Consider the following 14,729-nt stretch of genomic DNA (forward strand, 5'->3'; position numbering starts at 1 on the left):
ACAGTGTGGAATATTTGTGACACACTCAACTCTGCATGAAAATTCTGAATCATTCATTGGAATAGATTTCTATAATAATGACAGGAGTCTATAGTAGCCTTCTCACCAATTTAAGCCTTTTACTGAATAGAAATCCCTTCCCTATTCTAGTTCCCTAATTATTCCCTCCAGAATTCAGTAGGAAATTAGAGATCACAATTAGGTTGGTTGAGTTTGAGGGTTTCTTTAGGAGTTTTTCCTCAGCTAGAAAAAGAGAGTTGGACTAAACAATTTCTAAGATCATTTGGAGCTTCTAATCTGATGTCTCAATGACCTAATTCTGTGACTAATTAATACCAAAAAAATCCCATTTCCTAAATGCTTTACATCCTTCATTATTATTTCAATATTCAACTATCCCAAAAAATACTATAGATTAAACAAGATGGAACACACAAAATCCATGGATAAAGTAGCAATAACAAAAGTAAAAAGCAGTAACATTTTTTGACATCTGCTAAATGCAATACATTCTCTAAATATGTTACTATGATTATTTTACTTAACCTTCATAGTAAACTTTCCTGCTGCCATACTAATAGTTCCCATTTACAGATGAGATTGAATCTCAAAGAGTTTGTGTAAACTACTCTATAGTTTACCCCTAGAAGTGGAACCATTTGGATGCAAATCCGGGTCAGGCTAATTTCAGTTTCATTTCTTTTTCATGTTATTTTGCTGGTATTACCATAGAAACAATCAATTTTAAGTTGAATGAAGAAAAAGAGATGGAAGCAAAAGGCATTTTCAAAAAAAAAAAAAAAGGCATTTTCAAAGAATGGAAAAACTAAGGAGAATCTGACTACAGGCACCCACTAGTAAAGCCCCGGGTAAGACAAAGTGAATATAAAATCTACTTAACTGAGAATATATTCTCAGAAAATAAAAAAATGCTGATAAAAATACTGAGCTGAAAAAAATTGAACTGAGCACCTGATTTGTATTCAAACAATTAGATTGCAAGAGCAGGTTTTGTTTAATTTGAATTTTTCATATTCACATTTTTGTTTATTTTAAGAACTATCTTAATGTTTTAAGAACCTGCATGCCACACGAAGCAGGGGATAAGAAGTAGTGTCATGGTTTTTATTGGATTCTGGAGAAATATGGACTGTTAATGAGACCAAACCCAGACTGCAGTAAAGAGGGTTGTTGAACTACAGGAATTTAAACTGTGATGAAGTGAAAACAATTTTGTTAAAAAAAAAAAATCAATTGTTTTTAGAAATCTAGGCTTTTAAAAAATTTTCAGTTCAAAGATATTAATGCTGTCTCATGTTTAAGACACTTAAAGCATCTTTTAGTGTTCTTTTAAAGAAATGAAGAAGAAATAAATTTCCTCTGAATAAGATTTTAGCAATTGTGTCAGTAATAGTCTAACTTCTCAGAGAAAAAACTAAAGGAACATTTATTTCAGGGATGATGGGGAATCTAGAAAACCAAATCAATTTTCCACTGAGATGTTATTCAGTTGCTAGAGAAGACATGATAATGGTCATAATAGAGTGTGATCAAAGGGTTAAAATAAATGAGAAGAAAAAGAAAAAAAGACCCAGAGGAAAAGAATGCCACAAGAAAATAGGTCCACTAATGAATGAGGAAGGGCATGAAATTAATGATGGCTCTAAAACGGCTGAGTTATTGAACTCATTTTTTAAATCTGCCTTTAACAAGAGAAATGAAGCAAAGAAATATAGACAATTAGAGAGTAATGAAGACATTGCAAAAATTGCTCTGGCCAACATGAAGATAAGGGAATTCCTTACTTGGCAAACATTGAAAGGCCCACATCACCCTGAGTTATTCACAGGATAGGTCAGCATGTTTACTAATCCAGGCATGTTCATTCTTAGAAAATGAAAGAATGTTAGAATATTGGAGAATATGTAGAAAAGAATTTCTTGAAAGGCAATGGAAACTTTTGCCCAGGAAGGTAACCATCAGTAAAGGTGTGGCATATGATACCCATGAAAAATATTAAGAATGGGAAACTGGTCTACTACCTTCAAAATGAATAAAATGGGACATACGAATTCATACCCCAGAAGAAACTGAAGGGAAAGTTTTTAAAAAAGCAAAAGTCAAACATTGGGACATTAGGGTCACTTTTGATTTGCTAAGTCACCCAGTTGTGCATGAAAAATTAATCTGAGTGATTCAAAGAAAAGTGATTTAATCATGGCTTTGGAAATAGGTCAAAGATCATCATGAGTGATGAGAATATATGGCAAATTATATAAATAACTAATGCATCTCAGTATGGGCTGGTATTGGTTCTGTTTTGTTCTAAAGCCTTGTTATTTATGATTAGCAATTGTTTAAAAGATTTTAAAATGGTATTATTCTCTTTGGCAGGGAATACTTGCAAAAAAGAACCAAAAAGATCAAAGCAGAGATTTACAAATCTCTAAATGAAGGTTATGCTAAAATGGAGGGGAGTGGTGAGAGTTCTACAGATCTCAGGGTCTGAGGTAGAGAATTATGCAACATCTTGCAGTTCAAATGGTGCAGAAGGCTAACATTTGTGGGAGCAGCAATGATGAAAGAGATCCCTGCATGTTCCCTTTCATCTTAGCTGTGCTAAAATTCTCTCAAAACCGGAAAGACTAGTTAATGTCATTTCTAATTTCATCAATAAAAAGCATGGGAAACATTGCATCTTGAGAACTGTAGATTCATAGAAATGCCACTTAAAAGAAAAAGAAATGGACACAAAAGAACCTGATGATGAGCAAGAATGCATTAACAAATCAGAAAACTTTGAGAACCTTAGTTCTGGGCTCCAGGTTTTTTTGAGGAAATTTAGCAGACGTACCCAATTCAGAAAGTGAAAAGACTAGGAAAAGTAGAACCAGATGAGAAAAGTTCTGGTCGAGTTGGTGAAAATAAATAGATTAACAGGAAAATATAAAGTCACAGAATTCGAAATGAAGCAAAAGGGTAGAGTAAGCAGTGATGATTTGGCATTGCAAAGAAATAAGTCATAAGGCATCTAATGAACACTTGCTGTTGCCTGGGATAACTAGGATGTGACAGCGGTAACTTCATCCACAGAGTGAGCTGGTGGGCCTTCTGATGCCTCTTGTATTTCACTCATGAGATGGAAGGGGAGGTATTCTAACTACCCAGTTCAAGGCATTTAAGTTCTTCTATCGATGAAAAGGCATCACTTCTCAAAGAAGATACATTATGTATTTTCCTTCTTTTCTTTATATAAGCAAATACTCTCTCAGTGTTAAGGAGAGCTATACCCTAACAAACACTTGCAATGTCTGACACACTATTTTTTTTAAAAAAAAATTTTAAGACTTATTTATTTTATTTATTTATGATAGACATAGAGAGAGAGAGAGAGAGAGGCAGAGACACAGGAGGAGGGAGAAGCAGGCTCCATGCTGGGAGCCCGATGCGGGACTCGATTCTGGGACTCCAGGATCGCGCCCTGGGCCAAAGGCAGGCGCTAAACCGCTGAGCCACCCAGGGATCCCCTGACTCACTGACTATTATCACTACCATTCACATCACCCTTCCAGGGCAGACATTGTTATTTATGCATCACAATAAGGAGAGGGATAGCATCTTCAAGTAGCATTTCCAGTGTTGCATAGTGAGGAGGTGAGGAGGCTGGATAGCAAACTCCGGTAACAGGCTCTAGAACCTCTTCTCTTGTTCCACGCACTGAGACCAACATAAAGTGCAGGATATTCTGTTCCTCTCACTCTCTGTAAAATCTCTGGTTTCACACTTTCTGTCAATGCTCTTTAATATATATATAATATTAATTAATTTATTTATTAATTTATTTGAGAGAGAGAGAAGCAGCTGAGCAGGGACCCCGCTGTGGGGCTGGATCCCAGGACTCGGGTATCATGACCTGAACCTAAGGCACACACTTAATGACTGACATTGTTCTTAATCCAAAGGAACTGAATTGTGTCCTTGGCAGAGTCAGTGATCTCAAGTGGAACAGCCCAAAAGGATTGCTAGTGATGAAGACATTTCCCTCCCCTGAAAGGTCTATGTCACATTGGCCCAGTGGTCACAGTTCTGACTACCGCCTTTGATGACTTGCCCTTGATACAAAGCATCCGCAGTAGTTCTGTAAACACAACCAGTGCCTGTAACTCCCATGGCAGTTGAGTTGTAGTTTCTGTGCTCAATAGCTATGTTTTGCCTGAACAAAATTCAGCAAGAGATACGGGAGTTTTTGTCTTATATCCCTCGCACAACCATCTATATGCATACCATATACATACAACATCTATATACATACAGGCACTCATCTTGGTGGCCTGTGATTTCAAATTCTTAATTCAAGGTTTTGGGGGTTTGTGCCAGATATCTAATTATTCAGAATAGCTGTTGATAGAGATGTAGGTGTCATTGGGTTCCTTTGAAATTCAGTATCTTCCTGAGCATAGCTTTATGTGAAAATATAATGTCAATTACCCAAGTAGTTCATTCATTCATTCATTTATTTTATTCATTCATTCATTCATAGAATCATTATACTTATATGTGCTAAGCTCTGACAGTATTTCAGGCATGGCATCCATCTTGGAACACAAGGACAAAAGCAAAAGATTCCATATATCCTCATCTTTTACTGGTGAATCTATTAAATTATGAAGCATTTGCTATTATTCGTTAAAACACTAAAATTTACAGATGACTTACCTATTATATAAAATAGATTCAAGGTTTTCCTTTTAATGTTTCACTCCCATGATTCTAATATGCTTTCCTAAATATGGAAGCAAATGAATTACTAACATAGAAGAATAAATAGCTTATAATTTTGAATATCCCCTTGGGAGTATATTGCTTAAGTGAACCTGTGGTTAAAACAGAAAAAAAAATAAAGTTGAAAAAGACTGGTTATTCACATACAAAGTGTGTATGAATGACATGCAACCACAAATGTTATGCTATACAAAGCACTGTGAGAACACAGAGTATACTGGGCAGTTTCCTATCAAAGTTGAAATTAGAAGTGGTCCACAATAGAGGAATCAGGATGATGAACCCTACCAGTGCAAGAGCCTAGTGCAGAGAGCTGGATTGGTGTCATGGATTTAAGCAGTGGTTTTGTCTAAATGGAGCACAAAGTTTATGAGCAAAGTGCTAGAATGAGCTAAGTTGGGAGAGGTGTCTGAGGGCGTTTTAAAATCATGCTAAGCATGTTTTGGACTGCATAATATAGTTATTGGCAAGCCTGCATACAACTACAGAAAATTTCAAAATACCACTCTTTTCATAGGCTTCTTTTCAAACTGCAATTATGAGCTAGGTCATCCAGGGCAAAGCAGCTTCTAGGTTCACGGAGAGTCAGTTCTGAGTTTGAGCCAGGCAAATTTCAGCCCCTAAACCCTCTCGGCAACAAAGGACAGTTGAGTCTAATCCACCATGATGCCCAGCCCTGTGTACCTTATTCACTGTCCCAAAAATCTCAAGCCATCAGTCTTCCACCATAACTCGACTGAAACCATTCTAGATGCTCTGCCTCACCCAGAGTTTTTGATGCCTTCTCCAACTCTCAAATATTTTTCTGTGCCTTTGAGGTTTCTACTTCTTAACTAGAAAATCCTCATAGGTTCTTAACCCCTTCTCTGAGTGTATTTGTGTTAATTGAAATAAAGCTTTTACCAAGTACACTTTCTCAAGCTGCACATCTCCTCATCTTAGAGAAGCCTGGATAATTTGTCATGGGTCAGATTTGCAAGCTACATTAGGGAGAATTCTGGACTTTTAAACAGTCTACATTTAGCCCAGGTCAGAGGATCAAGAAGGCCAATGGGAATATTTCTTATTTAGGAAAACTTATGTAGACAGAGAGGGTTTAGAAATTAAGAAATCAGATATTCTATAAAAGCAATAAAAACAGATTTGAATCCTAATCGTTAGTTATTAATGCTCTTCTATTCTAGGATCTCATGATTCCTGTATGAAGTTCAAACTTAAAAAGGCTTGTTTTGGGAGACAAAGAGAAAGTATGAACTATTAATATTAATACACTGTAAAATCTGTTGTAGTTGAAGTATAAATAAATGTTATGTGAATATCCACAGAAAAAAAGTTTTGTAAAACACTAGCTTTCTCCTGAAGAAGTCCAGTTTGAACACTGAATCCTCATAGTATTGAGTTTCGCTCTATAGCCCCAGTAAATTCCCACCAATTCTCCAATGTGTCAAACTCTGTGTTATTACTTCTCTTCTGTCTGAAACATCCTTTTCCATCCAATACCTTTACTCACTTGACTAAGTCCTTCTCGCTTTGTAGATTGCAGCTAAGATGTTACTTTTTTTCTGAAAGCCTGACCTTATTCATCAAGTGAAGTTTAGATGCCTCTAATATAAGTTCACATACAACTTATATTTTCCTTTATTTTAATACATGCCATGATATGCTGCCACTGTTTGTTCCATATTCCTTGATTTCCAACACCTGGAACAAGGCTTGCCATCATCAGTGTTCAATAAATATATCACTTGAACAAATAAAAGATGGAATGGATGAATGATAAAATTAGTAAATTGATGGATGTATATAGTTCTTTTTTTGCTAGTTTCTGAATGTTATACCAGAGAAAGTTACCATGTATAAAAAGAATGAAGTCAAATGAACTCAGAATTTAATCGAGAAATATACAAAAGTCATATTGAATTTATTTATTCTTATTCAATAATCAAATATTTATTAAATGCCTAGTTGTTACAACAAAAGTAACCCTTTTTAAAAACTGATTAAAACGTTTATTGGATTCTTACTGTGCATGTCATAAAGTATTCTTGCTACTTTGCTCCAATAATTTGTAGTTTTTCATGTGTTTTAGAAGTGAATCATGAGCTAAACCATTAAAAAACAACCTATCAGTTTTGCATATAGCACATATGTCAAAAGCTTGTTAATATTTTTTCTCTTTTCTTTCAAAGGACTTTTAAAGCATACATTAAAGAATACGTATGCATATTCAAAATAAGTGATTGCAAATCAATAGGGAAATTAGCTCTGTTCTGTCTGTATAGAGATCTCATTCGTAGTTTGGTGATCAGCATTCAGAACAGCTATAGCCCTAAGATTGAAGGAGAGCTCTGTCGATATACAGTCCACCATACACTAAGAATTACTTCAAGAGTTGAAATCTTGTTTCACTTAAGAAATTTTTAAAAATCAAGGTGAAACTAGGCACATGCAAAGAGCAATACTTACTTCAAATTAGACCTGAACTTCTGGATATCTAGTCAAATAGAGTAAATTGTCTTGAAGGTGGAAGAATGTTTGTAGATGGAAAAAAGATCTCTGAATATACCAGCCTTCATTCCTTATAAATCCCATGCCTTGTGGGCACCAGTGCCATCATTCTCCCCATGTTTGGAGTTGGCTCACTATCTGTCCTTAAATGACCTACTGATAATGTTACTATACTTACCAAGGTGTGGAAGCAAGCACTTTTTACCCAAAGAAACATGTAAATATCTCCAGGAATTTATGTAGTGTTTTTATCAGTATAGGGGCAGAAAGAACAAAAGTAAAAGAAAGGATGCATATAAAGTTATTAATATGGATATTGAGATAGATTATATAGATAGATCTCATACATAGAGAGATTATATATTCTAAACTAGATTTGGATTGTCACTGTTTATAAATTAGATGAGATTCTCCATTCCAACTACAGCCAACTTCTAGCTTTTGTTTGTAGGCTATATTCCAGTAAGACCCCTCTTACCTTAGGCTGGGTTGCAGATATTAAACCTTGACTTACCTGGCTTGTTTCATGAGAAACAGTTTATGTTACCACCACTAGCGGCCAAGCTTATTTTTAGTAGCTTTTCTGAGTTTCTAGAGTAATATGTAGCAAAACAAATCTCATGAGAATGAAAAAATATTCAGTGATCTCTGACAGTGCAATGTAATCAGGTTCCAGAATGTTTATAGCCTTTGTCAAAAGAATGGAACTAAGAGGAAACTAAGGTACTTGGTACAATATTTCACAATCCCTCCCATCACCATAACAACAGATAACCCAAGTATCTGGGACATTAGTAGCATATAGAGACACTCAGCTTTCCTTTGTGAACTTTACCTTCAATTTGTAGATGTTTGCCTTTGGAGGTTTCATGTGCTTTTTCTTAAGAAGTTTTGGCAGCTTAGGTCAGTATGCACAATTTAGGATCTGGAAAAATATTCCCAAGGGGACTAGATGTAACCAACATTTTTGACATTATGCATATTACTGTTCTTGCTTCTATACAGACTCAATAGGCCAAAAAATTAAATAAATTAATCTTTTATACTATCTTAATAAACTGAAAGGTAGTAGAGAGTGAGTTGTGTTACTGTCTAGGGTAAAAGCCATCCAGACAAGAGAAATCAAGGATGCATGAATCTTAAAACAAAAGAACCCAAGGAATGTTTGACAAGCAACACAGAGATGCATCTAGCAGGAGAGGAGAGAGAAGGAAGAATGGAAGTGGAGGCTAGACCACACAGGGACACATACATCTTTGTGAGGCTTTTGGCAGCTCCTCTGTGTAACATGAGAAACCATTGAAATATTTTTTTAAATTGAGGTGAAACTCACATAACTTAAAATTAACCATTTTATTTTTTTAAAAATTTTTTATTGAAGTGTAATGAACATACAATACAGTCTTATGTTAGTTTCAGGAGTACAGTACAATGGCTCAACATTTCTATGTATTACTCAGTGCTCATTACAATAAGCATACTCTTAATCCCTTTTTTCTATTTTAAAGTAAACAATTCATTTAGTACATTATAGTGTTGTGCAACCACCACCTTGATCCAGTTCAAAACATTTTCATCAGTCTAAACTAAGACTCAGAATACATTAAGGAATGACCCCCCATGTCTTCCTACCCTCAACCCTTGGTAACCATCAATCTGCTTTTTGTCCAGTGGATTAACCTACTCTGGATATTTCCTATACATGAAGTCCTTCTGTGACCTTTTGTGACTGAGTATACTGTTTTTTAGGTTCATCCATGTTGTAGCATGTATTAGCACTTCATTTCTTTTTATGGCTGAAAAATATTGCAATAATATATGAATACATGAAGATTAATTTATCCATTCATGTACTGATGGACATTTGAGTTGTTTCTACCTTTTGGCTATTGTGAATAACGTTTCCATGCACATTCATTTGCAATTTTGTTCGACACCCGTTTTCAACTATTTTGGATATATACCTAGGAGCAGAATTGCCTAGTTACATATAATTGTGTATTTAACTTTGTAAGGAACAAAAACTTGTTTTCAGTGAAGGAATTTTGGTAAGAGAAAGGGCCTGATACAATTTATGATTTAAAAGATTTTCTTAGTACTATGAAGAGAATAGCTTTCAGAGGATCAAGGCAGAAGCAATGAAATAATTCAGGTTTTAACTGCAATCATCTGCCTTGAAGCAGCATATAAGCAATGGAGAACAGAGAAAAGTGCTCCAATTTAGGGTAGTAAGGAAAAGATGACAAAATTTGCTGATGGCTTGGACATAATGGAAATAAAGGTGGCAAGGATGATTGTAAAATATCTGACTTGAGGAATTGGAAGATAGAAATGACCAGTGTTTTCTAAAAGGGAAACTGAGGAGTATTGGGTTTAGGGAATATAACCAAAGGTTCAACCTTGTATATCTTAAATTGGCAATATCTCTTTAACATCTGTATCAGATGCTATAACTATGTAACAAACTGCTACAAAATTTTGTGGTTTATTTGGTTTATGAATCTTTGTATTAGCAACTGGGTCTGAGCTCAGTTGACTGGTTCCGCAGACCTCATAGGGGGTTACTTGTAACCACAATAAGCTAGTGGATTAATTGCAGGATAGTTGACCTATGGTGTCTCAGATGGGTTAGATCATTCACCTCCACACGATCTTGTCCTCTGATACACTATCCTAGGTTTTTGTTTTTTGGCTTTTGTTTTTGTTGTTGTTGTTGTTGTTGTTTTACTTTGAGTGAGAGAGAGAGAGAAAGAGAGGGAGGGAGATAGTATGAGCAAGGGGGAGGGGGGAGGGGGAGAGGGAGAAGCAGACTCCCTGCTGAGCAGTCCCTCCCCTCCCCTGCTGATGCAGGGCTAGATCCCATGATACCGGGATCATGACCTGAGCCACAGGTAGATATTTAACTAACTGAGCCACCCAGGAGCCCCCATCCTAGACTCTTTTATGTGGAAATTTCAGGGCAAGATAAGAAAGTATGAAAATTGCAAGTTACTTTGAGTTTTGGCTTACAACTTACACAATATCACTTTCACTACATGAAAGAGATCAATGAAATAAGTTATAGATTCAACCAAGATTCGATGGGGCAAAGAAGATTCAACCTCTTGATAGGACTATCAATATCACATTGAAAAGATATATATATATATATATATATATATATATATATATATATATATATGAAAGAAAAGATATATATAAAGCCAGAGTAGAATCAGTGGCTTTTTAAAAATAGTTTAATCTATCACAGCATCAAAGTTGTGATATTGTACACATAATCAGTTACATGTTCCTGAAGTTCAGGAGGGAAGATTTGGCTGACAAGTGCATGGAGACTGATGAAGAGAATCTTTCCAAATGCTGAGCCCTGATGTTATCTGGAAATTTGAAAAACAATGAAATAAGGAGGAAACGGATGTATCAGGGAGGTAAGAGGAGACCAAGTAAAAGTTGTGTCCAGGAAGTTAAATTTGGCATTGAAATGTGCCAAAAATGACTGTGCATTTGTTGTTTATGCAGTAACTAGTGGCTTTTCTAACAGTTAAATATCTTTGAAGTTACCTGACCAACATAGTGACTGTTTTCTCTGTAGCCCTAGGCTAAGAGAGGGGCAGTAGTTTATGTGAATACCAAAATTCTTTCTGTACTAAGCTCATTAAAAGATCTAAACTTCCATTAATATCCAGGGAAAGTAGGCCAGAAATTGTCTGCAATGCTAATGGGAGCTATGAATTTGAATTTTCATTGAAGTAATAAGGCCATGTGTTTTAAACAGTGGTAAAACTCAGTGGTGAGGGCAATTGAAAGACATTCACTTTATAACCATGTTGAAAAGCATAATATTTATTAAACATCTTCCTATCCATAAAATTTTTCTAGGTCCTCACAATTACAGAAGATTGAACAAACCACTTGATCTTGTTTTCCAATGAGTTGCCATTTAAATAGGACCTCATAGATGAGATAATGAATTGTACAAACTGCTAAGGAGAAAAGAAGACTGATCATATTGACACAGAGACATACCTATGCAAATCATGGAAAGATATACTTAGTAACAGAGTATAGGAGAGAATGCATACATTAAAAAAAAAAAAAAAAAAAAGAGTAAGCATTAGGGGGCCGGAGCAAAATCCCAAACAATTAGTAGTGTCTATAAACAAATCTCTTAGTCTAATAAAAACATCAGCTCTCATTTATGGTTTTCACAATATTTGAAGCACCATTCTAAGTACACCCATATCTATTTACTTAGTCATCGCAGCAACTAATAAGGTACAAAACATTCTCTTGTGCTTACTTGTTTGCAGTGCACTTGGCCCGCACCCACCTCCCACAAATGCACATTCTGTGACTCTCTGCTTTCCTGCCTCTCAGAGTTCTTCTAAAGCCTTAAAGCCACACAGGTTGGGAGCAGTCCTTAACCAATGAGGGACAGGAGTCAGTGGATAAATACCTCAGCTTTCTTCCCTTTGGAGAGATCATCTTGAGATGAATTCTGTGGAGTTCCTTGCACAATCCCCAGAGCAACTGAGCTTTAGTTGTCCACCAGAGAAGCTAGTTTAGAGATGCATCTTTCATTACCTTTTCTTCCTTTATTATTTCATTGTCCTGTTTTCCTCACTCTGCTTTCTGTGATTACCTTTCAAATGAATTATATCCAAATCCATGTCTCAGGTACTGTTTGTAGAGAGCCCAAACTAATCCAAACAAATTGTTCTTCATTTTAACAGATAGAAAAAGGAGGTTATAAACATTTAAGAATTTGATCAAAATCATCTACAGACATTATTAGAATTTAGATTGGCCCCTAATCTATCATTAAACAATACTTAATCTCTCAGAATCAAGATTTTCATTATTTAATTTTTACACATAAATAAAAGATTTATAAACTCCACTGTAGGATTCTATGATTCCAAATTATAATTTCTTATGCATAAAATAAAGAAAATGTACTTTCTTGATAAGAAATTAAGACAGAACACTAAATATTCTGTGACAGAAAAGCTGTATTTCTCTACTATTCTCAAAATAAATTATTAAAGGAATATTCTCATATTTTAATCTCTGAATGCTTTATTGCCATAGGTAATACATTGAAAGATCCTATTTTTAGGATTCTTAAAAGGTTTTCTTTGTAATCTCTAACTGGTGGTTAAGATCCTTCCTCCTGGATTTACAGGGACTTAGATGACAATTATAGCCTCCACTTATATGCAATTTTATTGTTTAAAGTACTTGCACATATGTTATTTCCCTTAACTGTTACAACAACATTATGAGGTAGACGAAATAATTTTACAGATGAGGAAACTTAATTGCAGCGATTGAATCTTGCCCACACTAATGTACTTGGCATATAGCAGAGCTAGGTAATGAATCTATATCTTCTTGTGACCCAAAGCAGGGATTTGTCTCCCGTAGCTTAGCCATTTATGAAGTCTTTGACTACAGCCAATGCTGAGGAAGACAGTAAGAAATTAATTCTCGGGGTGGGTCATGTGGAAAGGAGATGGTTTGTGAGTTTATAAATAGCGGCTTCCTGTGAATTGCCATCTTTTATTCTCTACATTTCCAAAGTCCATGTGGATGCATAGAGAAATTGGGTTCTAATAGAAGTTACAGAAAAGAAATATAGTGTTTCACTACCAAGAACTTAAGTTTTAGATCCAGACAGGAATAGGTCATTATTCAACTCCACTGGAAATTCTTACCACTTACAGTTCTTTAGTCTCTTCACCTTCAGTTTGTTAACCTTTATAATTTATTTTAAAGATGTTCTTTATTTGTTCATGAGAAACACAGAGAGAGAAGCAGAGACAGAGACAGAGGGAGAAGCAGGCTCCCTGCAGGGAGTCTGATGTGGGACTCGATCCCAGAACCCTGGGATCACCACCTAAGCCAAAGGCATATGCTCAACCACGAGCCACCCAGAAGTCCCAGTTTGTTCATCTTTAAAATGATACTGATAGGGGCAGCATGGGCGGCTCAGTGGTTTAGCGCCTCCTTCAGCCCAGGGCTTGATCCTGGAGACCTGGGATCAAGTCCCACGTCAGGCTACCTGCATGGAGCCTGTTTCTCCCTCTGCCCGTGTCTCTGCCTCTCTCTCTCTCTTTGTGTGTGTGTCTCACATAAATAAATAAATAAAATCTTTAAAATAAAAAAATAAAAGTAAAATGATACTGATAATGATGTTTCAAATAAATATGAACATGAACTTAATTTCAAACATAGAGCGGAGTCAAGTCATAAATAGCCATGATCAACCTTTTGCTAATTTCTATATTCTGTTTTTCAACACATTGAAAAGGAGAAAACAAAAGAATCTATGTAAAATTACTTCACACTGGCCCTTTCTTAAAAGAGAAATCATTTTTAAGTTAGTTTTTTCAATCTGAGCAGTTTTATAGGGCAAGATTTTATATGTTCTTCATCCTTTCACCCCCAACTGAAGAGTGAGAAATTCTATCTGCATGATATTTTCATGTAATATTAACAAGTCAACAATACCTACTCTGATCTACAATACCCCAAGCTCTGTTCTAATCTGTTGACACCATGTCTTCTTTTTTTCCTACAAGTTATTGATATCCTTTAAAACATTTATTTTGGTAAAATATACATAAGATAATATTTATCATCTCAACTCTTTTTTTAGAAGATTTTTATTTATTTATTCATGGGAGACACACACAGAGAGAGGCAGAGACACAGACAGAGAGAGAAGCAGGCTCCATGCAGGGAGCCCCACGTGGGACTCGATCCCGGGTCTCCAGGATCAGGCCCTGGGCTGAAGGCAGCGCTAAATCACTGAATCACTGGGGCTGCCGTATCATCTCAACTCTGTAAATTTATTCACATGGTTGTGTAACCATCACTACAATCCATCCTTATAAACCCCTTTGTTCTGTAAAATCAATATTTTATATATATTAAACAATAACTCCTCTTCTCCCCTCTCGCCAGCCCGTGGCAACCACCATTCTACTTGTTGTCTCTGAATTGGACTACTCAAAATACCTCATATAAGTGGAATCATGCAACGTGTATCTTTTTGTGGCTGACTTATTTCACTTAGCATTATGTCCTCTAGGTTCATCTCACATTGAAACGTGTATCAAAGTTGCCTTCCTCTCTTTGAGGGCTAAATAATATTATACTGTATGTATAAACAACATTTTATGTATCCAATCATCCATTGATGATGCTTGGATTGCTTCAACTTCAACTCTATTGTCAACAGTGCTGCTTTGAACATGGGTGTATAAATATCTCCTAGATTGTGCTTTCAGTTCTTTTAGATTTAGTAGACTTGCTGGATCATTTAGTAGTCCTATTTCAATTTTTTGAGAAAATTCCATGCTATTTGCCAGAAAAGAAGTTGCACCCTTTTTCATTCCCATCAACAGTAACCAAGAGTCATGAGGTGACTGCTT

The 14,729-nt window shown here is 35.7% G+C and overlaps 1 long non-coding RNA gene across 3 annotated transcripts in view; it reads right to left on the reverse strand.

Moving 5' to 3' along the window:
- LOC112668791 (uncharacterized) overlaps positions 1-7,989 on the reverse strand; it is a 30,205-nt gene extending 22,216 nt beyond the window's left edge. Inside the window, exons 1-2 of one of the 3 annotated variants that reach the window (XR_007405212.1) lie at positions 6,293-6,412; positions 4,717-4,874 (exon numbers count right to left, since the gene is read on the reverse strand). This is a non-coding gene — a long non-coding RNA (uncharacterized LOC112668791). Of the gene's footprint in view, positions 1-4,716; positions 4,875-6,292; positions 6,413-7,804 lie in introns of those variants that run through there. The other 2 variants (XR_007405211.1, XR_007405210.1) reach the window with 2 other exon arrangements.
- Positions 7,990-14,729: the final 6,740 nt, after the last annotated feature.

This window comes from Canis lupus, chromosome 23, assembly GCF_003254725.2.
Source record: "Canis lupus dingo isolate Sandy chromosome 23, ASM325472v2, whole genome shotgun sequence".
Taxonomy (NCBI): domain Eukaryota; kingdom Metazoa; phylum Chordata; class Mammalia; order Carnivora; family Canidae; genus Canis; species Canis lupus.